The following is a 27,149-nucleotide window of genomic DNA, read 5'->3' on the forward strand; positions in this document are numbered from 1 at the left end:
GAAACTGATGAAAATGTTTCACCAGATCTCAGATGACCTTCTTCTGTGGATCTTAATTCATTCTGATGGCTCAGTGATGCTCAAATCTTATTTTAAGAACATTATTACTAAATTTACATGTTGTTTTGCCCATGAATAATAGTATACTCCTCTTAAATAGCATGAATAAGTAGCATGAGGGTAAAGTTCAGACCTTTGAAGTCTAAACTGAGAATCCTAGGTCTAAATTTTCTCTCCCCAACTTGCTGTGTACCAAGAGCAATTTGCTATACTTCCATGTCCTTATTTGTCAAATTGGGTTAATATACACCACAGGCTAATTTCAAGATTATTTTGGTTCAAATAAATGAAAGTTAGTATAGTCATCTGATAAACTCCAAAATAGTCATTGCTATAGTAGTTAACCACTGAGTCTTTGTAAGTTGGTTGCTCAAGACTACTTTGCTTTCCTGTAACATCTCTACAAAGTGCTGACTATAGTCATCTGATATTGTAGCTGGTCCATGAGTTTCAGTATACAGTTTTTTTTTTTTTTCCTTTTGAGAACTACATCTTCATGGAAACTGTATGGCCTTTGTTAATGCTATTGACATGAGAAGGAATGAAAAGCCCTCTTTGGCAACATCTCTAATTTCTGAGTCTAAGAAACATTGGAGACACATGGATGATCTGATTCTCTCTAATGGACTATTTATCCTTCTTGCCTCAGCAGCAATATCTCAGGAAAGCACAAGGTTTCTTTGGTTAATCAGCCAAACAAGTATTTTTAGTAGATAGCATGTGTTAAATAGAAATGTTTGCATTAAGGTGTTTGGTGCACATCCGGTTCCCTGGGTTGATTTGCAAATGGAAAATCAATTGGGAAGTGTTCTCAAAAAAAAAAAAAAAAAAAAAAAAAAACAGAGGCAGAATAACAGAGGCATGTATGGGCAGAGGGAGAAGGTAAATCATGATATAGTCACAACAAAGACCTCAGAAAGTCACCAAGGCCGTTGTGGAGTTGGGGGTCTTGAGAGTTGTCCAAAATTAGGGTAGGCCTCTATACCCCCTGCACCAGTCAATAATAAGGTACAGCTGTCCCTGAGACAGGGCTTGACTGTGCATAAGGTGGCTTTCTTAAGCCAAGGGCAAAGTCATTTGGTAAAAGAGGATTATTGCTTAGTTACGAGGAGGAGCTGGTTATTATGTGGGTCACTCAGTAATTACTGCAATTGCTTCTGGTGATTTTTCTGGCCAAATAGGGGCCATTCTCATTTTCCTCCTTGTGGGTCCCTCTAGAAACCAAAATCTTTGCCAAAAAGTATGATTTTTTTAAATGTGCTTTTTCCCCCCTGAATAAAATCTTTCTATCAAGAAAATTTTATACTCTCCTGGTTCATTTTCTCTTTTGCAATTCCCTTCCTTTTGGAGCTTCTACTGTGTTCTTTGAATTATCCCAAATTTGTAGATGAAATTTGCCATAAATTAGACAAGTCAACCAGTGCATAGAACCTTGAGCCAAAAACCAAAAAACAGTACCCTAAGTTCTAGTATCAGCTCTGCCAAAATCCGAATATGTAGCTTTTCATAAGTCATTTCCTTTCTCTGAGCTTTACTTTCCTCATTAAACCAGGAGGTACACAAGGTAATCTTCAGGCCCTGTTAATTCTGAAAGCTTTTGATTCAATGGCCTATTCTGATATCAAAACAGGCTGAGATTATTGAGCTCAAACTGTCTCATCTCTGGGTAAAACTCAGATATATGTGATTCTCCACATCTAGGATCCTCCTTATTTTTGGGAAACTAAACAGGTGAGAGGAAACAAGCTCCATAGGAAAGTACTCTGCTGAGGCCAAGAGGGGAGAGTAGAGAACAGAGAATAGATCTATAAGAATGTAGAGAAGTTTTTTTTTTTTACTGAGATTTAGTTTAATCTAAATATCTAATATAAACTTTTTTAATTTATATAATACTTATGTAATATTTTAGACATGGTGACACAGGCTGACTAAAACAGAAATCAGTTGGGGTCAAAGCAAGACCAAAACTCAGCTAGGCAAACAGGTCCTAGAACTCTGCCTCTAACTCTGTGTTCATCCTCTAGAACACATGGCTACATGAAGTACTTTCAAAATGACTTGGGCATTCCTGCCTCTTTGGTCTTGTTGGTTGCAGGCACATGGGCTCTCTTTTAGCCTGTCTGTCTCCACAGCCAGCAGCTTCTCTGAGAAGTTCACATTACTGGTATCTTTTCAATCCTGGGGTATCCATTCCAGCTTTGGCTTCAACTTCACAACTCATACATTGCCCTCTCAGTGGCAGCCGACGAGGACTCCAACCATGCTAAACTTTGCCTGACCTCCCAGGCCTTCCTTTGAAATCTTGATGGAAGCCTTCATGACCCCTTAACTCCAGCAACCTGTATTTCTGTAAAACCAGCACCATGTAGATGACAACTTGCACAATATTGGGCCCCCTGGCATCCTATCTGTAGTTGCCTCTGAGTGTCTGCTCAACTCAGTATGGTGAAAAGAGTTCCTAGGCCCCACTGTATGAGCAGGGCATCATTGTGATCTCATGATCCCCTTTCAGAGGGATTTTGGCTTATGTACCCTGGAGCCTGTGGGTGTGATCTTACAAATAACTGAGATGCCATCAAAGCATGTGGTTTCTGAGCAAAGTACTTAGCATCTCTTTAAGAGTTGTGATCTCTTCAAGCGCAGTTTCCTTGACCCCAGCTTTACTTTACTTTTCTGGCCAAATGGCAAGTTTTTAAAATCCTTAAACTCTTCCTTCGGTTCCCAATTCTCATAGTAAACCTGGCTAAAAGTTGCCAGTAATATCCATGCCACTGACTGAATGCTGTGCTACCTTGAAATTTTCTCCACCACATTAAATATTTCATCATTTAAAAATAAAACCTCACTCAGAATCTCAGTACAAGGGGAAAATATAGACAAGTTCTTTAACATTAATGGTGACCTCTACTCCGATTCCCAGCAGAGTCTTCATTTCCCTCTAAAACTTCATAAGTGCATTCTGCAGTCCTATCTTTATTCTGCTCTTTTAAACTCTCTCTAGAATTGCCAATTAAACTCCAATTACCATATTCTAAGGCTTTTCCAACCTGCATTTCCAAGTATCTTCTGCAAACTATTTCCAAAGGCTGATCAGGTTAGTTATAGCTGTAACACTTCTCAGTACCAATCTCTGTTTTAGTTAGCTTCTTGTCACCATAACCATAACACATGACAAGTACAACTTAAAGAAGGAGAAGTTAATCTGGCATTCAGTTTCAGAGATCTCAGTCCATACATAGCTGACTCCATGTCTCTGGGCCCAGAGAGAGGAGCACATAATTGGGGAAGGACCCAGCAGAGGAAAGCCACTGAGCTCATGGTAGGGTTGTGAAGTAGACTGGGAGAAAGGAGCTACAGGGAAGAACAGCCCTTCCAGAGAATGCCGCAAGTGATCCGCCTCCTCTAGTCATGCCCCACCTCACTATAGTTACCACCCACTCTGTCCATTCAAAAAAGGATGGACTGATTAATTTACATCTCTCATAATCTAATTATTTGCCCTCTCAGTATTCCTGCAGAGACACATGAAGTTTTGAAGGGACACCCCATATCAAAACCTTAACATAAATCAGTTCCCTCTTAGGACTAGATAATTAGATAAGGTGGGGATCCATATTAAGACCTTGATCAAATACCTGATTATATACTATCCAAAGTCAGTTATTTTCAATAACATTATCATAAAATACATTATGGTTTCTCAGCTTTAATAGAGGAATAACTATGGCCCACTGTTATTATAAATAGTTTTCTAAGTCCAATAGTTATTTTTATGCTAAAGACTGGAAATCTTGTCATTCAGAATATTGGATGACTTTGCATGGCCCCGTGGCCCAAGTCTGTAATCCCAGAGGCTCAGGTGGCTGAGGCAGGAGGATCACGAGTTCAAAGCCTCCCTCAGCAAAAAGCAAGGCACTAAGCTACTCAATGAGACCCTGTCTCTAAATAAAATACAAAATAGGACTGGAGATGTGGCTTAGTAATTGAGTGCTGAGTGTCTCTGAGTTCAATCTCCAATACCAAAAAAAAAAAAAAAAGAAGAAGATAACTTTAATTTGGCAAACAAAAAAGCCAGTATGGCTTTCATGCTAATTTTTTAATTGTTGAGCCAAATGATAGTTCTATTTTTTAAAATTTTTTAATCATTTATTTTTATTTTGTACTTATTTATGGCTTACAGTGTGGCATTTCAATACGCCATATGCTGATTAAATCAGGATGATTAGCCATCATGTCCTTGTCCTTTCTTTATGTTTGCAGCCTTCAAGCTTCTCACTTCTTGATTTTCATAAATTGTATAACAGGTTATTGTTTCTTCCTTCAATTTAATATCAATGCAGATTTTTCATCATATAAACAAAATAATGATATCGTTCCCTTCCCTTTACACTCTTAGGGAACGCTATCATAGATACAACATACTTCCTATGACTTTAAAATTTTATATGATCATCCTTCATCTTAATAGCAACCCTCTTCTCAGAAGTTTGAATGTCTTAAGAATATGTTAGAGGGAGAAGCACAGTCATCTTATTGTTTGAACAGTTTTGAAATATCATTTCCTATTAGGTGGTTGTGTGAGCCCTGACAACTTTGCCCCTCTTCTTCCCTGGAGATTAATTTATTTCCTGCAGTGCTTGCTCTTTGTGGCAAGCCTCCTCGTCAGCCTTCGCCACTGGGAGCTCTCATCAGCAGAATGTTAATTATAAAAGCAAAGCCATATACAGTATTAAAAGAAAAAAGAAACTTCTCAAGACAAAGCAATGTTTTTCTTTTCCTTTTCACTCTACTTCCCACTCAGGCTGAACAGAATCATTATCCACTGGAAGAATATTCCACAAGGTGGTGGGGTACAGTGGAATTTGAAAAGGCTTTGTAACCAGGCGGACCCAAGACTGAATGAACTCTAATTCAAAGAATGACTCATTCTTTTGATTTTGTTTTACGATATTTAAAATTAGAGTAAAAAATGTCTACCTCACAGAAGAGTTTTTGTAAATTAAAAAAAAACTTAATAATAATGTTAAAAACACTTATTTAGGATTTTTCTACTTTCATGTTTTCAGTCAAAACTATACCATTGCCTGTTTTTGTTAAGCCCAGAAGCTAAAACATTTTATTCCTTTTAATGGTTTAAAAACATAAAAATACAATCTATATATTAGATTATACTTTCTGATTTACAGAAAATTAAAATTTCAATGTCTATAAATAAAGTTTTATTGAAACCTAGCCATATTCATTCATTTACATATTGTCTCTGACTACTTCAATGCTCTGTCCATAAAGCTGAATAGTTGTGACATGTTTGTTCTCTTGTTCTTTAGAGAAAAAGTTTACTAACCTTTACTCTAGAGAGTCTTATTCAGAGGTCCTATGCTGTACCAGGAAACAATTTCAGCATATTTCTCAGGAGATGCTGATGCAGGGTGTCTATGAACCATTTTGAAAAATAATGCAATAAAAGAATTGTGAATCCTCTTTCTTATATTGTCTCTTATCACAAGATCCTACTGACTTTATTTTCAATGATATCTCAAATATAACCACTTCCTTTCTAATCCACTTCTATCAACTTAGTCCATGCACTACAATCAACCATCATCGCATCAGGATTTTTATAGTGTCTTCCCCACTAGTCTATTTGCTTCTACCCTTGTATCATAGTGTCCATTCTCAACATAAAAGCCAGAGTAAACGTGATCAAACCTTTGCCAAATCATAGAATTCCTCTCAGAATTCATAGTAGCCTCTCCACTCCTCCCCCATCCCATGGCTTTAGTTGTGTCAGCCACGTACCTGATTCTCAAAAACTCCACGGAGTTCCATCCTGAAGGCTCACCAAGGCTGCTTTCTCTAATTGGTTTAATCTTCTACTGATCTTATGGCTTTCAGTGCTGTCTCCTATAGGAAGCATCTGACCTGTTATAGGTTCTCAACACTGAATAAAGAAATAAACCCCAGACTTCTATTTTGTAATTATCTAATTGTATTTTCTGTAGGCAAAAACAGTTGCCAGGAGTACAAATATGACTCATCTCTGAACAATGGTACAGTATCCACTTAATCACTGCAAATGAGGGAAACAATACAGCAGCTATTAATGTGTACCATTTGTTTATTCAGACTCAGCCAACAATGTCATTACAAAAGGTACTAAAGAAAGGAAAGTAGGTGGTTGGCACAGATAGGAGGAGATAGATGGAAATCCTGTTGAAACTGTTGAAGATAGATTCCATGAAATATTCAGAATAGAATGCAATCACAGAAGGTGCCTGGCTGACTGCAGGTTTTACTGTTCTACATCAGATTGAGCAACTTTAGGAGTCTGGCACTCAAAGTTCCCAAGAGGGAGCATGAGGTGTGAAAAGCATGGATTCAAATTAACACTTTAGGAAATGTCGGCTTTAAAAGGGAATGCAAATCAATTTCAGATATACTTGAATTTGAATCCTCTAAAATATGAGGAAATGGAGATATTCTTTCACTTCAATCTTCTTGTTCAAAGAATTACCCCTCTGATTTTATGCTTATAACTTCATTTTGTGGACTGAACAACAGGTTATTTTTACAAAAGTATGTATTCTGATTATCAAAGGGCACTTCTTTAGCTTATATGTCTTACAGAGAAAAATGAAATAAAACTCAGCCTGTTTTTCTATAGCTGAAGTGTTTGGCTTGCTCTTCATGAAACTTGGTCTATAGGACTCTGCATTCCTCAGTTAATTTATCATCTAAGCATTTGGTTTAGTAAATATTTAATGCAGTTTAAGAAACCACCTCTGGTTAAACTTGGTATGTTTCCAAAAGGAATGGATGATGAATTCCTCAAAAAGAGAAGTGTTTCAAATAAATTTGGGTTTAAAAACAAATAATTGTGTGAAAAAACAGTTCCTTCACATTTTGACATTTCTTGAAAGTTAATGCAATGAGGAACAGTATTTCTAGCCTATGTGAACTCTTCTGCTGTATCCATAAGCTGGCCACCAGAGTATGGATGTTATGTAGAAGATCCCCACTTAGCTAATGTTAGGGCCAGCTCAGGAAGGGGAGAGAGACTAAAAAAAAAGCCCCCTCTAAAATTCACATGGTTAATCCCATTATTTCACCTTGAAATAACATATTTATTCTAATTTCCTCACTTCCCGTTTTTCTGCTTGACTATGTACTATCTTAAATCAGCTTATTGACAAGGGAGAGTGAGACTAATAACTGTCAAGATGACAGATTGAACTTTCTAACCACAGGCCTATAATAGTTTTATGTGCATGTGAGATGGTAATAGCAGGTAATATTTCTGTGGCACTTTATGCTTTACAAAGCGCTTGCAGATCCATTATTTCATTTGATATTTCTTCAACTCAATGATTCAGTTATTATTATCAAACTTCATTCACTGATAAGGAAATGAAATTCAGAGATTCCTCAAAATGCACTACCATTGAGTTGTAGTCTCAGGAATCAGAACTAAGTCCTCAGATTCTGTTTCTTTGTAATACAATATATCTATTTCATTTTTCCTTATCTCCCCCCAGCAAGAAAAGCAACATTGTGAAGTAAGAAATACTGTTGTTATCCCTTTTTAAAGATACAATCTTAAAGATAGTAACTAATAGAAGTAGGAATTAAATCTGGGCATACTGCCTAAAAATCTTGTTTCTTTTATCTATAATGTATATTCTACAGTGCCTAGTTGTATTGATATTTGTGATTTAAGAAAGATCTAAAAGATCTGAAGACAGCGGTTGGGGGATCATGAGGAGAGAGACTTAAATGAAAGAGGACACAAGGCCCTGGCTATCTTCCCCATCAGCCACTGATGACCCAGACTCCAGCCCCAGTTAACACAGAGAAGAGTTATTGACAAAGAAAGTAAATTCTTGTCATTAGGAGGGTTCACATGTTCAAAGAAATTCTATTTTTTTTCTATTTTTTTGACATCAATTTTTTTTTCTCAATTAGTCTGTGAACTCCTCAGAAGTCACAACGCTGTGTATTTTGTTTTCGTGTTTCACATGACTCATAAAAATTAACAAGAGTTATTGAGACAGTTTTAGGCTTTTTGTATTTATAGATCTATTTAATTTTTATAGCAGCTTCATAAAATAGGCATTATTATCCCTGCCCCTCTCCTGTTTTTAAAGATGAATAATAGGCCCACAGGGTTAGATAACTTACTTTTGACTATGCTACTATTAGTGGCAGAGAAAAATTCAAAGGATAAAGGAAAGGAAGGGAGAGAAACAGAAGGAAGAACAAGAAGGAAGAGAGGAAGGAAGGAGAGAAGGAAGGAGAAAGGAAGGAAGGAAGGAAGGGAGGAAGGAGGCTGTTTTAGGTTATGACTACTCAGGAGCAAAAGATAAAGAGAGCTCCTGTCCATTTAAGTGGCCAGCAATCAAATGGTCTTTAGGATGATCAAGGTATGAGCAAACTCATACCTTGATTTTTCAAACCTTGAGGTTTCTGGTTCCCTGTGCCTCTTGACCACTATAGTGTTTGCTAGTGGGGCTTTTTAAGCACTCATCCTCATTCTTCACAAAGCCTTAGTGGGAAGGAATGGAGGACAAAAGTCTGGAAGGACATTGTATTAGTGTCTGGTCTGCCTACAGGTTAACTCAGAGCTTTACATCATGAAGCTTATGCTTGAAACCTATAGCTTCACCTTCAATTTCCCATGTGTAGATGCCCACTCCCTGCTCTGTGGTTACAGGTCTAGGACATCAGCCAGAGTGTTGATCTGGAATCAGATATTTTTAGATCACCATCAGCTTCAACCCCTTACTACTGTGTACTTGCTTGGCAGGTCAGAACTTTACTGTGGCCTACCTTGCATTGCCGATAAAATAGAGTTGTAATGAGGATAAACTAAAATGCATGGAAAAGCATTCTGTCAACTGAAAAATACTTTAGGAATGGAATTATGTACATCTCCTATCTCATAGAAATGTCTACCAAGTATCTGCAGAATTTGCATCTCTCCCATTTATTTTATTTTATATTTTGGCTCTTATTTGGTTCCCAATTATTTCTGAAAAGCATATGCATGTGAGTCTCTTACAAAGAGTACTTGAAAGCAGATGGTTTTCTTCCTGGATGGATCCAATACATATTTTTGATGGACCCCTCTTTTCTTTTCTTGTAGAAATCTTCAAAAATGAAAAACATCAAAAATAACAAGATGTGATGGAAGCCACTTGGGCAGTGAACATAAATGTTGCAAAGGAAATGGAACCTTGCCTTGAGCTGAAAACCAACTATCCCCAAAGGACTCCAGGAGAATTTTGACTAGCCACTGAAAAGAGAGAACAATCTTAAAATTTTAACAGATAAAACTCAAAGAGAGCCCTATGATATGGAATTCACATTGACTATTTTGTTGTGCCAAAATCTGTATGTATTGTCTCATCACTAGGACATGTTTATTTAATGTGAACAGTTCTGAGTCTCTTGTTTCCACTACCAATAATTAAGCAAGTGAAAATATTTTTATACTTCAATTTCTATGTAAAATTGGTTAAAATAGGATGCTAGCTCTCCACATGTTTTTATCCTTTTTTCTATAATTTATTTTGCCATTATTCTAAGAATAACTTAAAGAAAAATAATCATATCTGAGAATGATTTAAAATACCCAGGTTTCTTATGTGATTCCCTGAGAACTGTGGAAATGAGTTTGTTTAGGAGTTTGTTTTATAAGTGCACTGTAAATAAATGTTTTGGAGTCTCAATAGTCAAAGCCTTTGTGAATTATAGAAATTTTCCAAAACTTCTTCCTCTAGCTTCTTAAAATCCTGAGTTTATGTCTTTAATGTATTATGCCTTATTATTTTGTGTACTATATATTAGATAATTCTTTATATTGATGTTTACTAGAATTGTAGGAAAACAATTTAGGTAATCATAATATTTGGTGCAAATAGAAGGGCGATAGAATAGTAATAAAATATAACATATTTGGGTGACCAGAAGCCACAGTGATCTAATTATTGTATATTAGAATAACACTTAAAGTTGTAGATCTGTAAAAATGACTTTAAGAGCAATCACATTTGACAATTTATCTTATTAGGCATGAAGTATATAGAAATGTTATTTTTTCCCTGTGAAAATGAAGAGACAGAATTTATTTGGTTAAAGTTACATACAAAGCCTTAGACTTTTTTTTATATAGGTCATACTCCTTATAAAAACTCACTTCAACCTCATTATTAACTTGGACTATATGGAGAACTTATTAGATGATTTAGCACCAAAGAGTATCTGAGAACAATAAATCATGACGCAACTTTCCACAGGGGGAAAATATTACAGTTAGTGATCTTTGTTTGCTTCAGTGTTTATATTCTGAGGTGGCTTACTTCCCTTATCTTTAAAAAAATTTTTTTTCATTTAAAGTTGCAATAAATCCCGATTTCCAGTAATCTAAAGATTGTTTAGTGATTAGATTGTGGTAATATCACTTATTATCTACAATTTCTGAAGTTATATGAGATGATTTGGCTTCTGTTTATTTTATCTGTTTATGCCCATAAGAACAACACATTTTCAAAGTCTAATTTTGAAGACAAAAGAGATACCCACTCAATCCCACAGCTGTAGCAAACTGCACCAAGGTGTTTTTGGACTCCTAGGATTTGTTGTTTATCAAATAGAGGATATTTATTATTATTTTTAATTTGATATAAGAGAATAATTAGATTTCTACTTTTAGTAAGTATAATTCTTTGATTACAAAATTGAGACAATGCATATACTATTTTGATTATAAATCATCAAATTTTTGTTGGAAGTCAAAAACTAATAAAACAATTTTATATACTTTGTTTCCAATTGTCTTATATTAAAATTATAATAAACTTTGTGCTCACCTATGGAAGACATTAGAAAATTGAAAATAAATTTTATAATTTTCATCAATATGTGTTCTCTGCCATGTTCAAAATAATCAACTCCCTATAATTATTAAATTAAAAATGATTTATCTAGTGTTATGGTTTAGATATTAAGTATTCCCCAAAAGCTCATGTGTGGGACAATGCAAGAGTGTTTACAAGAGAAATGATTGGGTTATGAGAGCCTTAACCCAATCAGTACATTAATCCCATGATGGGATTAACTGAGTTGTAGCTATAGGTAGGTAGGGTATAGTTGGAGAATGTGAGTCCCTAGGAGCATGCCTTTGGGGTATATATTTTTTATCTGTTGAGTGAAATCTCTTTCTCTCTCTGTTCCTGATCACCATGTGAGCTGCTTCCCTCTACCAGTCTCCAACCATGATGTTCTTCCTCACCTCAAGCCCCGAGGAATGGAGCTGGCTGTCCATGGACCACGACTTCTGAAACTATAAGTCCCCCCAAACACCCTTCCTCCTCTAAAATTGTTCTTTTGGGGTTTTTTTTAGTCACAGCAGTGAAAAAGCTAACTAAAACAACTAGGGTTGAAATAATTTTTCACTCCTAAGGACAAGGCTGCAGGTGTCAAAGAAGTCAAGACAGAATAATTTTCCATGCTCTCCTCACCTCCAATGGCCCTACATTGCTGGGCCCAATCACCAATGACTAAGTTTTGCAGTATGGGTGTGCTTCATAGATAGATCCTAAGACTACCGGTTATTAACGCTATAAATTAATAATGCTGCCTCCTTCATAATTCAGTCAGTTTGAGGAATGAATATATAAAGGAAGTAAGAAACAGAGAAGAATATGATTCCTTGAGAGGAGCTGCCTAAACTCTTATAACAAGGACTTTAATAGAAAGAACTGTTGTAAGATTTGAGTCAATATTTAATATAACTTCTAGATATTTATCCAAAGGTTTCTGATCCAAGTGACTTCTGAAAGGAAGAGAATACACAAAATTTGTTGAAGGAAAGAGCAATAATTGTTATATAAATATAGATTGATAGGTTGGAATACTAAAACTGGAATCAAACAGCAAGAAAGCATTCTTCTAAATTCACTATAAAACATCTCCAAAATTTTACCACTTTTTTCTCTTTCCACTTCTGCTATGATCCAAGCATCAATCATTTCTCAGGTTACTACAATAACTCTGTAATTGTTTTCTGCATTATTTCCCTTGCTACCTGCCATTCTGTTCTTAGTGAAGTAGCCACAATGATCTTACTGTGCTACATATAACACAGTCACTGCATATCTCACTCAGATTCCTAAAACGATCCTGATCCTACATGATCTATTCCTGCTATCCCTCTGGCTCCTTCTTTCTCTCTGATGTTCTTTTTTCACTTTTAAAGTAACTTTGATCTTAGCATTATTCATCAGCCAGGACAGGATTGGTCCTGCCTCAGGACCTTTGCATTTGTGGTCCTTCCTGCATGGAATGTTTTTGCTTGGTGTTCCATGAAAGTCATTCACTCACTTTCTTAAAGTTTTTACCCACATCTTGTCATCTCAGTGCTGTCTGACCTGACCATACTTTCTCAAATTGAAACCTCAATCCTACCTGGTCTTTTTCATCTCCTTCCTTCTTTTAATTTTCTTCATAATGGATTTCACTTACTATATATTTTACATGTCTAGTTTATTTTTGTTTCCTTTACACAGCAATGTAAACTCCCTGAAGGCAGGGATTTCTGTTTGGTTTGTCCAGTCTACTTGGGCACTTAGAATAGTGTCTGACAGATATTTGATGTTCATTTATATATTTGCTGAATAACTGATGAGAATTTTTAAAAAATATATATGAGAGATTATTCCAGATTGGTCAGGTCTGAATTCTGACTCAGATGATTATTAGGTTTCCTTGGAGAAGTTTAACAACTTCCTTCTGCTTCAGATTTCTTTATGTGTAAAACTGGGATGAAAATAGAATTGACATCATAGGTTTCTTGTGAAAACTTGGTGAATAAATACATGCAGAGTACTTAGAGCTTTGCTTGACAAGGATTAAGTCTTAAATATATTTACCAGTTATAATTGCATGAAAAATATATTTCACCCTAAACAAGATGTGAAATGTTAAGACAAGTCCTTTTATTGTTAGGAACTTGCATCTTTTTTTTTTTCCCCATTAGCTATTTCCTCCCCACTTCCAATCATGTGCCATAACAAATACCTGTCTAGTTCTTGTTGTCTTAAATTAGGTTCCCTAGAAACATAGACTAGGGTAGAGATTTTTTGTTCAGTGTTTTTTGAAAGAGTGTTCCTAAGAGTGCAGAAGTGCAAAATAATAGTACAAAAGAATCTAAGCAAATGAGTGGTATCATGACAAGCCCAAACTCATCTTTCCAACCTCATCCCCACAGGATCATGCTGGGGATGATCAGATGATCAGTTCAGCCTTCAAGCATTCCTCTCAATTCCAGAAGGTCAGCAGTCTCTGGATGATTTGGTATATAAAGGACAAATAAATCTCAGGAGCATGTCCCCTTGAAGCAATATTATGCAGATCTCATACTGGGAGAACAGAAATTCTGCAGGCCCTCAAATGCAGGGTGCTGGCAAAGGCACTGTGTAAATGGAGGGTAAACACATACTTGGAATAGGTGTTGATTCCTGTTAGGAAAAAACCTAGATGGAAGGAGTCCAGTGTAATAAAGTTGTTGCCAAATATCCAGGTGGCATCTTCAAAATACAGTACCGTATCAGGGAGATAGTGCTTTCTGTTGGTTGGTCTTGGTGCAGGAATTTAAACAACTTACAGTTTCAATAGCTACATCAACTTTAAGAAGAAAGAGTTCATGTTGCTGGCCCCAAAACTACCTTCCTATCAGCCACCATTCTTACTCTCCTCAGGACTCCTTTGCATAGTTCTGAAGTGACTACATAGAAAGGGTGATTGATTATCTGGAGATTGTGTCATCTTATTTAATTGATTTCATGGTGCATCCTCTGCAGTGGATACTCTTGGATAAACACCAAAATGTGCTATCCAAAATTTATACTTTCTGCTCACTCTTATAGGCATAACTACATCCTTTTCTGAAGATATCTTTATCCTTCATCTTATAATTGCATTGTAGGTGTATGATTAATCATCTTAGCCACTGGTCATTGAAGTTTACTTTATCAACTTTTATAAGAACCTTACTATGAACTCTGTAGTGTCTTGTGGGAATAACAGTAGTTGGTAACATAAGGGTCTAGTCACTAATTCTCAAGGCTTATTTGTATCATCTTAACCTGCTTAACCCCAGTACAAGATATGGGCACTTCTATCTTACAGGAACTTCCTGACCTAGAGAATTGGTGTGTCTCATAGAAGCTGTGAGGGCAACTGCAGTCTTAAGATAGTTCTGCTAGGGCCCAGTAGCATGGTGACAGCTGCCTTTCAGATGGTAGGTAGCTCTGTGATAAAATATCGTGACAACTTTCCTGGGATTACACAGAAATTATTTTGTTAGGGCTTGCTAGAGTTTTCATATCTATCACAAATAATTCTAGTATCATTGGGTGTTTCATATCATATAGGGGAGATGCAAGTCCTCCCAAACCACAGATGTGACCTGAAATAGTACTGTTTTTGGTAAATCGAGTCAGGTCAGATCAAGGAGGCCAATTTGAGTGAGTCTGGGAAGTTGGAGACTGCCCCCTGAGGGACTGAAAAGCCTTCAGAGCCCTTCCTCCACCCTTATCAAGATAGCCTCTCCCTGCTCCAACCTGTTGCTAAGGTAACCTGTCCCAGGAATTGCCCCTCCCTAGAGGGAGTTATAAAGTTGTTAACTAATGTGTCCTGGGCTGTTCCATCCTGAACTTTCCTTTTCAGCCCGTCTGGTTCCCACCTTTTGGTCATCCCACTGAGCATTTCCTGGGCCTAGTCATGTAGACAGGAAGGAGAAAGATAAGGGGAAGAGGGCAGGAGAACAAAGGAAGCCTAAGATATATAAAAAGTAAGAACACTTCACTTCTTGGGATGCCGGGATACCAGCTATGACCCCCTTCTCCCTCCCAGGAGAAGTCTATGTTACCCCTTTTTAAATGAACCCTGATTTATATGCTTGCCTTGGTGTGCTTCTATTATATTATGCTTCAACATTTGAGGGAGCAGAATTCGTCACCAGTAACCAGTGGTCTCACCATGCAAACTATCAGTTCATATTTTGGAACCTGATACCCAACCCGATAATATTAAGTGGTGGGGTCTTTGGGGACTTGTAAATCATGAGGCTCAACTCTCATGAATGTATTGCTGTCCATATAAAAGGCATTAAGGGGAACACCTCTCCCCACTTTTGCCATGTGATAACATATCAAGAAGTGCCATCTATGAGCAGAATAAGCCCTGACCAGACAACATATATGCAGTACTGTAACTTACTTGCTCTTTCCAGATTCCAGAACTGTAACTTACAGCAATACATGTTTATTGTTTATAACTTATTCAATCTAAAGTATTTTGTTATAGCAGCCCATAAGTAACTAAGACAGTGCCATAACTTCCTTTCTCTTATAGGAGTTGTCCTGACATTCCAAGATTACTGGAACCCTAAAAGCATTATCCACAGGGTAACATCTTAAATCTCTGTAGCATTTATCTAACAGCCCCTGGATTGTATATGTCTTACATCAGGTCAATATAATAATATTTGACATAGAGTGGACCAACACAATGTTTCAAAGTGATTTTGTACCTTCAAATGTTATGTTGAAAGAAAGCAGGAGAGTCAGCATTGCTTTGGGGTGAAATGGACATAAGAACTATTTTTATCCTTCTTCATAGGTACTAAAAATAGTGTAATTGGCAAATCGGAGATTTCATGGTATATAATAGAGCCTTTGTAAAGCTTATCTAGAGAAAATACAATGGCTGTAATCAGGTCTATTATATGGTTATGTCCATTATCAGCTACCATATTTTATCAAGTTTTTGTGAGGCCAAACTGTTAAATTAGATGGGAATATGACAGAAACCACCACATCTGCATTGTTTAGATCTATGAGGGTAGTATAGGGTTATGCCAATACACTTATATTATGATATCCTAGCAAGTCATAGCAATGAAATTTGAGTAGATACAAAGAAAAGTAAGTCTGGGCATAAAATATACAACAATAGACTTCTATAATCTCAAAACAAAAGCTGGAAAACTAAGTTCTAGGTCCAGGGGAGCTTTCCACTAAGAACAATGAATCCTAGGCTATCGTTGTGGCTCAGTAGTATAGCGCTTGCCAGCCATGTGTGAGGCACTGGTTCGATCCTCAGCACCACATATAAATAAATAAATAACATGACATAACATAACATAAAGGTCCATCGACAACATGTGTGTGTGTGTGTGTGTATGTCTAAAAGAACAATGACTCCAGTGTAACTCTCAAAAATGATAATAAATCACTTATACAGGTAAATTAACAAAAAGTTTATAGTCAATTGAATCCTTGGTATAAGAATATCTAAAGAATGTACACTAAGAAAGAAAATAAATGTAGGAGAAAGATTTGAAAATCAAGTAGGAATGGTATGTTAAATGAGAACTCACAGAATGGGAGAAATATTTGTATTATAGATATACAACCAAAGAATTCTACCCAGAATATGTAAGGAAAAACTCCCCCAAATAGCTAAAACAATGCAGACAAGCTAGTTTTCAGTCAGGGTAGAGAACTTATGCCAGCACTTCATAAATGAGGCTATCTAGATTGTGCTAATAAATATGTGACAGAGAGCTCAAAATCACAGGCAGTATTTAGGAAAATACAAATTAAAACACCAAGGAGATCTAGCACTACAAACTCAGCAGAAAGCTAATTTTTTTAAGTGACAAGAATAAGTTCCGAATAAAGTATAGATCAAACAAATTTCACATATTTTTGGTGGGTGTTTAAACTGATACATCTACTATGGAAAACTGGCAGTATATTTAAAACTAAACAGTTTTGTAACCTATGACCCAGACTATTTCCACTGTTGGTATAAATCTAACAAAACTCCATACTAGAAACAACCCATGCCCATGAGCAGTAGACTATCAAATAAGTGTAGTGTAATCATACAATGAAATGATGCAGTTTACTCTTCTTTATTGCAGTTATATGTGATATACATAGATTTGAATTCATTAAGCTTTATACTTTAGAATTGTTCACTGTATATATTTGACAAAGAAATGGAATGACAAGCATAAATTTCAGAATAATACTTACCCTTGAAGTAAATATTGAAGGGAGATTAGGGAGCATTTGGGACTTAAAATATATTGGCAGTTTTATATTTCTCATTATGAACATACATGTATGTGTGGGGAGTATGTTTTGTATATATGGAATATTTCATAATAAATAGAAAGAAAAAACTACACATGGAAAGCATTGCTGTTTTACCTTGACAACAGTGGGGGAAAATATTCAGCGAACTTCTCTCAAAATACATAATAGAATCCCCTGCATGTACTTTATTTAATTATATGTCAGTTCTCAGGCATACATTTCTGCTCAGTTTTCTTGCTGGCATGCATTTTTCCATTGGGATGGTCTCATAAATATTTTCTTATATTTATCCTACATGCTAATAAAAGATAAGAAGTACATTTTCTTCAGTATGTTCCTTAAAATGCCTGAAACCCTTTTGTTGAAAGAAAATGCTTTCCACGTTGTGTTTCAATTTTTTATCTTGTGCCGCATTCAAAAGTGAAAGCTAGACTCTCCAGTCTGTATTATCTAAGTATTTAAAGTACTTAATATGTACAATATTTATATTCTTTTGGAGATAACCCTGACATTTATTTTTTGTTTGCATTCTGATGTAACTACAAGCTATGGTTGAATATGTCCAATGCATGAAAAGATAAGTGGAGAATAATATTTGTAAGTTAGTAATATAGTAGCAAAAATGTTTCTAAGTGCTCATATCCTTATTAGTGCAATAGTATACTACTAGAGGAAGTCTGCTATAGTATTTCTCACCTCTCATACATGAAAATAATTGTTTATATAGATTAAAGGCTTATAATGTAAAAGTATTAAAATGTAAAACATATCCACATATACTTCTCATTTAGATTTTAAAAGTTTAAAATAGAAATTGAGTTTAATGAGAGATATTGAAATTGTCTCTTTTGGAAATGGGAATTATACCATGTGATTTATTTTATATTCCTTTAGAGTTGTTTGTGCTTGAATAAGTTAACTATTTTGTTTTGTGTATAAAAAGATAAACAGCAATTCTTGATAGCACAGGGAATTGGTAAGAACCACACCCCTCAGAATATCAAAATCTATGGATGCTCAAGTCATTTATATAAAATAGCATAGAATTTGCAGATAACACATACATATTCTCGTCTATATTTAAACCATCTCTAGATTACTGAGTGCAATGTAAATGCTATATAAACGGTTACTATTCTGCATTCTTTAGGAAGTAATGCCAAGAAAAAGGACTAAATATTCAATATAGGTGCAGTATTTTATTTGTTGTTTTTAGATATACATGACCTTAGGTGTATTTTTATTTGTTCTTATTAGCTATATATGACAGTAAAATGTATATGACAGTAAAATGTATTTTGACATAACACATATATAAGGAGTATGATTTCCCATTCTTGTCATTGTACATGATGTAGAATAATGTTGGTCATATATTCATATATGCACATAGAATAGTAATGGCTAATTAATTCTACTATCTTCCCTATTCCCATTCCCCCTCCCTTCCCTTCTAATCCAAGTACTTCTAATCTTCCCTATCTCTTACCCCTTATTGTGATTTAGCATCCACATATCAGAGAAAACGTTCAACCTTTGGTTTCGGGGGATTGGCTTACTATGCTTAGCATGATATTCTCCCACTCCATCCATTTACCTGCAAATGCCATAATTCTATTCTCTTTTAATGCTGAGTAATATTCCATTGGGTTAATGTACCACAGTTTCTTTATACCTTCATCTACTGAAGGGCACCTATGTTGGTTCCATAGTTTAGCTCTTGTGAATTAAGCTCCTATAAACATTGATGTGGCTGTGTCACTGTAGTATCCTGATCTTAAGTCCTTTGGGTTTAAACTGAGGAGTGGGATAACTGGGTGAAATAGTGGTTCCATTCCAAGTTTTCTCAGGAATCTCTAAACTGCTCTCCATAGTGATTGTAGCAACTTGTAGTCCCACTAGCAACATATGAGGGTACCTTTTCCCCCACATCCTTGCCAGCATTTACAATTACTTGTCTTCTTGATAATTGCCATTCTGACTGAAGTGAAATGGAATCTGCATTTTCTGCTAAAGTTGTACATTTTTTCCATATATTTGTTGTCCAATCATATTTTTATTCTGTGAAATGCTGGTTCTGTTTCTTTGCCCATTTATTGATTGGGGTTTTGGGTATTAAGTTTTTTGGGTTCTTTATACATCCTGGAGATTAGTGCTTTATCTGAGGTGCAGGTGGCAAAGATTTCTCCCATTCTCTTCATATTCTTGATTGTTTCCTTGGCTTCGAAGAAGCTAAAAAGTTTCTTCTTTTGATTTGGAATCAAACTAAAAAGTTTGATTCCAAACCATTTGTTGATTCTTAATTTTACTTCTTGTGCTTTGGGAGTCTTGTTAAGGAAGTCAGTTCCTAAGCCAATAGGATGAAGAATTGGGCCTACTTTTTCTTCTATTAGGTACAGGGTCTCTGGTCTAATGCCTAAATCCTTGATCCACTTTGAATTGATTTTTGTGCAGGGAGAGAGATATGGGTTTAATTTCATTTGCTACATATGGATTTTCAGCTTTCTCAGCACCATTTGTTGAAGAGAATATAATTTCTCCAATGTATGTTTTTGGCACCTTTGTCTAGGATGAGATAATTGTATTTATGTAAGTAAGTTTGTCTCTGTGTCTTCTATTCTGTACCACTGATCTTCATATCTGTTTTGGTGTCAATATCATGCCATTTTTTTTTGTTACTGTGGCTCTGTAGTATAATTTAAGGTCGGGTATTGTGATGCCTCTTCCTTCACTTTTCTTTCTAAGGATTGCTTTGGCTATTATGGGTCTCTGGTTTTTCCAAATCAATTTCATGACTGCTTTTTCTATTTGTAGGAAGAACTCTATTGGGATTTCAATAAAAATATCATTAAATCTGTATAGTACTTTGGTAGTATGGCCATTTTAACAATATTATCTCTGCCTATCCAAGAACATGGGAGATATTTCCATTTTCTAAGGTCTTCTTCAATTTCTTTCTTTAGTGATCTGTAGTTTTCATTGTAGAGATTTCACCTCTTTTGTTAGATTGATTTCCAAATATTTCATTTTTTTGAGAAAATTATGAATCAGGTAGTTTCCCTAATTTCTCTTTCAGTTGATTTATCACTGATTTATAGGAACATAATTTATCTATGGGTATTAATTTTATATTTTACTACTTTGCTGAATTCATTTATGAGCTCTAGAAGTTTTATGGTGGAGATTTTTGGATCTTCTAAATATAGAATCATTCATCAACAAATAGTGATAGTTTCAGTTCTTCTTTTCCTACTGGATCCCTTTAATTCTTTTTTTTATTTCTTTCTTTTTTTCATACATGACAATAGTGGAATGCATTACATTCATAATTATTCATTTACAGCACAATTTTTCATAACTCTGTATATAAAGTCCTTTAATTCTTTTTTCTGTCTAATTGCTCTGTCTGGAGTTTCAAGGAGAACATTGAATAGAAGTGATAGAAAAGAGGGCATCACTGTCTTGTTCCAGTTTTTAGAGGAAATGCTTTCACTTTTTCTCCATTTAAAATGATGTTGGCTTGGGTTTAACATATATAACGTTTACAATATTGAGGTATATTTCTAACTATGCCTAGTTCTTCTAGTGTTTTGACCATGAATGAGTACTGAATTTTGTGAAATGCTTTTTCTTCTATTTATTTATTTATTAGTTGTAGTTGTCAATACCTTTATTTTATTTTTATGTGGTGCTGAGGATTGAACTGAGGGCCTCATACTTGCTAGGCAAACTCTCTATCACCGAGCCACAACCCCAGATTGTGAAATACTCTTTCTGCATCTATTGAGATAAACATATGATTCTTATTTTTAAGTCTATTAATGTGATAAATTACATTATTTTTATGAGGGAATGTGTGATAACACAATACATGGATATAATTTTTAAAGATCAAATTAGAGTAGTTTATATTTCTGTCTCCTTAAGCATTTCTAAATTATTTTTACTAATATTTAATAATTGCAGATATTTGTAAGCTACAGTATGACATTTCAGTTCATGTCTACAATGAACACATTAATTTTAGATGCTTTTAAGACATCAAAAAATCCCATACATGAGTCAGGACATTGATTTAGACTAGATTCACAGATTTTAGAGTAACACACACACACACACACACACACACACACGAACATATTTTGGGGGTGAATTATATTACTCTCAAATTTATAGGTCGATGTCTTAACACCCAGTGCCTCAGAATGTGACAACAGTTGGGGTAGAGTTAATTAAAGTAAAATGAGGTCACATCAGTGGACTCAAATCAAATTTGACCTGGGATCAAATTTTTTGTTTTATGTATTTATTTTTTTTAATGTATTATTTTTGATGCTAGGGATCCAATCCTAGGTTACATGCATGGTACATAAATGCTCTAACACTGAGTCATAATCCAGTCCTGACTGTTGTTGATTAGAAGAAGAAATTTAGTCACAGAGATAATATACATAGGAGAGAGACTTTATGAAGATAGAGGCAGAAAGTCATCCACAATTCAAGGAGAGAGGTCTCAGAAGAAACCAATTCAACTAATATCACATGCTCACATATCTTTCCTCAATAACTGTGAGAAAATAAATATCTGTTATTTAACCCCACCTTCCCCTCAGCCCCAGCAAGTGGTATTTTGTTATGGAATTTCCAGCAAATCAATGCAGATTTTGGCACAAGGAGTGATGGGCTACTATCACAAACAACTAAAAATGTGAAAGTGGCTTGTTGATGCCATGTTGGAAAAACCTGATTACCTTGAAGAAACTATTGGTAGAAGCATAACCATTAAGAGCATTTATTGTAAGACCTTGGGTAGAAATAAGGAGCATTTTAGGGCCACAAAGAAAAGGTGATTTTTGTTCTTAAGTGGCAAAGAACCTGGCTAAATTGCACTCTATTTTTGTGAAAGGTATTTTGAAATGATTAACATGGATATTCAGCCAAGGTGGTTTTTTAGCAAATTGTTGGAAGTATGGACAGGTTTATTCTTGCTATTTATAATAAAATACAAAAGGAGAGATGAATCAAAGAAATATTAAGTTAAAAAAAGTCATAATATGAAAATTTAGAAAATCCTGTCTATCCATATGACAAAAAATCAGAAAGTTTATTTTGGAGAGATGAGGAGTGACTGGGTAGTGATTTAATTATGTAATTGGTGTGACTCATGCATCTAATTAACCATTCAAGCAGAAGCCAGGAACAGAGATGGAATTTTCCGGGAAGATCTGTGGAGAACAATGTGGTCTGATGGTTTGGACCCTTGTGAATTGCATAGCAAGCCCAAAAGACTATTGAGAATTTCATGCCTGTAGACAATTTGCCAGCTTGGACTAAAGGTGACAGAGATGGCACAAAATTAAAAAAGGATATAATATGCAGGGATTCTACATAATGGGCCACCAGAGGTATCTGCCTACAAATGCATATTATACCTCAAGAAAAGAAAGAATGATCTTAAAGTACATTAGAGATTGACAAGGTAGCCACAATCATTTCTGTGTCCAACGACATAGGCCAGAGAGACAGAGATGTCTCTTCCTCAGTTTCAAAATGTGGGGTTACAATTGGTAACAGAGTGCCACTATCTAAAACCAAGGGAGTAGAATCACCACTCCCGAGGATGTGGAGAGCAAGGTCACCACCCCAAAATTGGTCTGGAAGACAATGCATTTTCAAAAAAAGGATTATTCTCAAGCCATACCATGTAATGTAATTAGATCTGCTAGTTTTTGGACTTGTTTAGGACCATGACCCCTTTTGTTCTGGCATGTCACTTTTGGAAAGGCTATGTATTCTATGCCTCTCTCTATTGAATCTTGAAAACTGATAACTTGTTTTACAGAAACCACATTGGAAAGAATTTTGCCTTCAGATATATCATATTTTGAGTCTCCAAGATGCCTGATTTGTATGATATTCCGATGAAATTCTGAGCTCAGAGTTGATATTAGAATGAGTTAATAATGTTAGGATGGTGGAGCTGGGGTTGTGGCTCAGTGGTAAAGCTCTTACCTCACATATGTGAGGCACTGGGTTCAATTCTCTGCACCACATATAAATAAATGAATACAATAAAGGTCCATCAACAACTAAAAACAATTTAAAAATAATGTTAGGATGGTGAGAAAGGATAAAAATATTTTGTACCTGAGAAGGAAATAAATTTGGGAGGCCATGGGGCAGAGTCTTTGGGATGAATGAGGCTCCTCAGATTCATGTCTTGAATTTCTAAACCCCAGTGCCTTAGAATGTGATCATTTAATTTTTTTTAAAAAAAGGAGCTTTAAAGAGGTGAAGTAAATAAAAATTAAATAGAGAGCTGCAATCCAGTATGATTGGACTTGGAAATGTACTCACAGAGTGCAGAGGGTAGATGACAAAAAAACAGAGGGAGAAGACTGCTCTACACAAAGCAAGAGAGGCCTCTGAAGAGCACAACCCTGCCAATAAGTCAGTCTCAGAATTCTGCCTCCTGACCTATGAGAAAATAAATGTCTATTGTTTAAGCCATTCACCTCTGAAGCCATGAACCCCCAATACACTTTAGCTCCTCTCCCTTTATCCTGTCATCTCTTGTTAGCAGTAATGAAAAGACTAAGAGTACTGCTAGCTCTCTAGTCCACATCCCTGTAGGTAAACAACACAGGCACATGATATCAGTGACACATTGTGTCACCTCTTTTAAAGAATTGCTGATCCGTTATTTAAGATCTGTAATTAGTTCACACAGAGATACTAGATGGTCTCCCACTGATAGATCCACTGTACATTTTACAAAAACGGATGATCCAAAGAGGGAATCACAGAAGCCAATGAATTTGAACATGCAGCAAAGAAAGGAAGAGTGAAGACATGATGGTGAAATCAGAACCAAACACAGCGGAGTTATGGGAAAATAGCCCACTGTGAGAAGGGGCGCCCTGCTGACTGGGGAGGACTCTGTGTATATACAGTCGGAGGATCTCAATGAGGGCACACTCAGTGACAATAAGGAAAGTGGTTCTTACAGAGAGGACGTGGGTGCTCAGAGGAGGCTGTGGCAGCATGTTAAGGGAACTTTCTGAGATATTTTACATCATTGGAAGGAGGCAAAGCTGGAAGTTGATCCAAATTTAGAAGAGAGTATGACAAATTGCCAAGGTATACCTGCTCTGTATGTGGGACACATGGAGACTCTTCACAATATGATTGATTTCCTTCCTTTCTTCCTTTCTTTCTCTCTTCCTCTTTTTTTTTCTTTGAGACAGGGTTCCACTTGTTATCCAGGCTGGCCTTGAAATCCTGGGCTCAAGGAATTCTGCTGCTTGAGTCTCCCAAGTAGCTGGTAAGTGACTCTTGAGGAGTTTTATGAAGAAATAACACATTTTAATTTTCAGTATTTCTAGTATTTTAAATTATAGTAAACTGGGTAATTATACTTTCATTCTTTCCATTTTATATGTTCATAAATGAGAGTAAGATTTTAAAAATATTTTGACATTTTTTAGATTGTAGCACAATTTTTAGAGTCCCCATTGATTACTAAGTTTACTTTGCCCAGGTTCAGCTGAGATAGTCATTTTTATCCTCCTGCACTACTGTGTAAAGCAAGAACTGCATTTTATGTATGGCATGAGTGTTTATAATTATTCATATAGTTTAAAGTAACCATTTTATAACCATTTATATATACTTATATATATACATATATGCACACACATACAATTTATATGTGTATGTATGTGTATATATACATATGTTTAAATATGCTGTATGTGTTTATAGCTATTTATATAAGTTAAGAACAGAACACCTTATAAGGCCTAATAAATACCAGAAAATGTATAAGGGCTAAGCTTAGGGCACACTATTATACCTTGCACCATAGAATACAGAGGAACAGTGAAATGCTTCCAACCATGTAACTGAGAATTATTGGTGGTCTGTAAAACAAAGGGTCTAAATGAGAGTGAAACACGTCATAAAATTCTGTTTCAAAATTAGTATTGGCTTTACAACACTGAAAGTAGAATTGGCCTTGGTTAGAAGTATACATGATTCATCCATAAGAACAAGAGTAAAGGCACAGAAATAGGAGGGCAGAGATGACAGCAGGAAGTGGTCTTAGTCAGTTCAGGTTGCTATAAAAACTACCCAAGTCTGGATCTGGGACAACAAGCATTGATTTCTCAGAAGTATGAAAGCTGGAACATTCAAGAGCAAAGAGTTTCCTTCCTGGTCTGTTTCCTTAAGGGTTTGTCTTTTCCAGAGTGTCTTGTATCCTCCCAAGGAAGAGAGAAAGAGCAAAAAATTTTTTTAATCTCTTCTTATAAAGGCACTAATCCCACTGTGAAGCCTCCATCCTTATGATGTAATCACCTCCCAAAGGCTCCATCTGCAAACACCACTGGAGATTAGAATTTCAACTGAAATTTCTGGGAAAGGGACACTAACACTCAGTTCATAGCAGAAGTAGTGAAAGTTCCCTTCTGATTGCTTCACTGTTTATACTAGAATTTAGAATGAAAGTTATCAACAATAAATTGAGGAAATAAAAGTGATTTGAGATGACTAAATAATTGAATTAGTAATTTGGAAAGATTTCAGAATAGCCTCTTTGAAACTTGTGATTTCCTTACTAGTTCTCATATAGAAAAAGAATTAAAAATTTCCAGAAAATATATCTAAACCAGCATGGCTAAAATTTAAACTACAGAGTAAAATTTTAAAATATTTTAAAATATTTAATTAAAATAAAATGTTTATTTAATAACAAAATTTTATGCATTACAAAACAATAAGATAAATATAAATTATGAAATAAGGGCTTGGCAAAATATTCAAACTCAAGATAAAAGCAAATTGACTTAATGTTTAAGTACCATATTTCATTCTATGATAGAGGCACACATTTAAAATATTCCTATATTGAGTGTGGGTATGTAGAAATAGGAACTTTAATGTTTTTGGTGACTACATAAAATAACACAAAATTTTGGAGTTCTATTCGGCTAAATCTATCAAGAATCATTTCTTTTTTCTTACCAATTTATTTACAGGGATTTACTCTAGGCTATAATCACAAATTAGGGAAAACTAAGAGTGGGGAAGTGATGAACACTGTTTTAGTAGTGCCATATTGCAAACATTAAAGTATCCATCAATATGTACCAGTATGAGACACACAGATATGAGATAAATAAGGGATGCTGCAGTTGTGTATAAGAGTGTGAGTGTATAAGAGTGTCTAAACACATTAATTTTTAATAAAAATGATGTTAAAAAATATCGTACCAAAATTTCCCTTCTAAGCCAACATGAAAGTATAGAGTGATTATTAGAGATTGGGATGGATATGTTGGTGGGGTGGGAAATGAGAGATGGCATTTGATTAGTGCATGCTGTATGCATGAATGAAAATATCACACTGAACAACATTCATATGTACAATGAACACGTGTTAATAAAACTTTTTAAAACCATGCCCCTCTGTTGAGTGCTTTTTATAGAGGTATATAGTTCAACTTTTGTATAGCAATTGTATCATACTTTTAAAAATAACCAAGGAACAGTGCTTCAACTATATTAAGTAGTAAGCATTATTGAAACCAGAAATGAATAATTATCAGCTCTTTTGGAGTGGTGTCAGGAAAGGGAGCATGTCAGTTTAGACCAGATAATGTGCCAGAGTCAATAGCTCCTTCTCATGTCAACAGGGTCTCCTGTTGGAAATGATGCATTATGACAAGTCATACCCTTGAGGCGTTCTTATCTTTAAAATAACTCTCAAGTCCTGTGCCATTGCCACCTCTTCCTTTCCCTTATGTGGATTCCTCTTTCTAACTATCATGATTTTTTTCATTCCACCTCAGATGGACTTCCAGGTGCAGAGTTCAAACATCTCTGCAAATTCTTCAAGATTTATTTATGTAATCCCAATCA

General features: G+C 35.5%; 1 protein-coding gene across 1 annotated transcript in view; it reads left to right on the plus strand.

Annotated features, from left to right (window-relative positions):
• Themis (thymocyte selection associated) overlaps nucleotides 1-10,804 on the plus strand; it is a 189,393-nt gene extending 178,589 nt beyond the window's left edge. The window contains exon 6 of the mRNA XM_078019210.1: nucleotides 9,203-10,804. The gene's annotated coding sequence lies outside the window, so the exon portion shown is untranslated. The remainder of the gene's footprint in view (nucleotides 1-9,202) is intronic.
• The last annotated feature ends 16,345 nt before the right edge of the window (nucleotides 10,805-27,149 follow it).

The sequence above is a fragment of the Ictidomys tridecemlineatus genome, chromosome 8 (genome assembly GCF_052094955.1).
Source record: "Ictidomys tridecemlineatus isolate mIctTri1 chromosome 8, mIctTri1.hap1, whole genome shotgun sequence".
Taxonomy (NCBI): Eukaryota; Metazoa; Chordata; class Mammalia; order Rodentia; family Sciuridae; genus Ictidomys; species Ictidomys tridecemlineatus.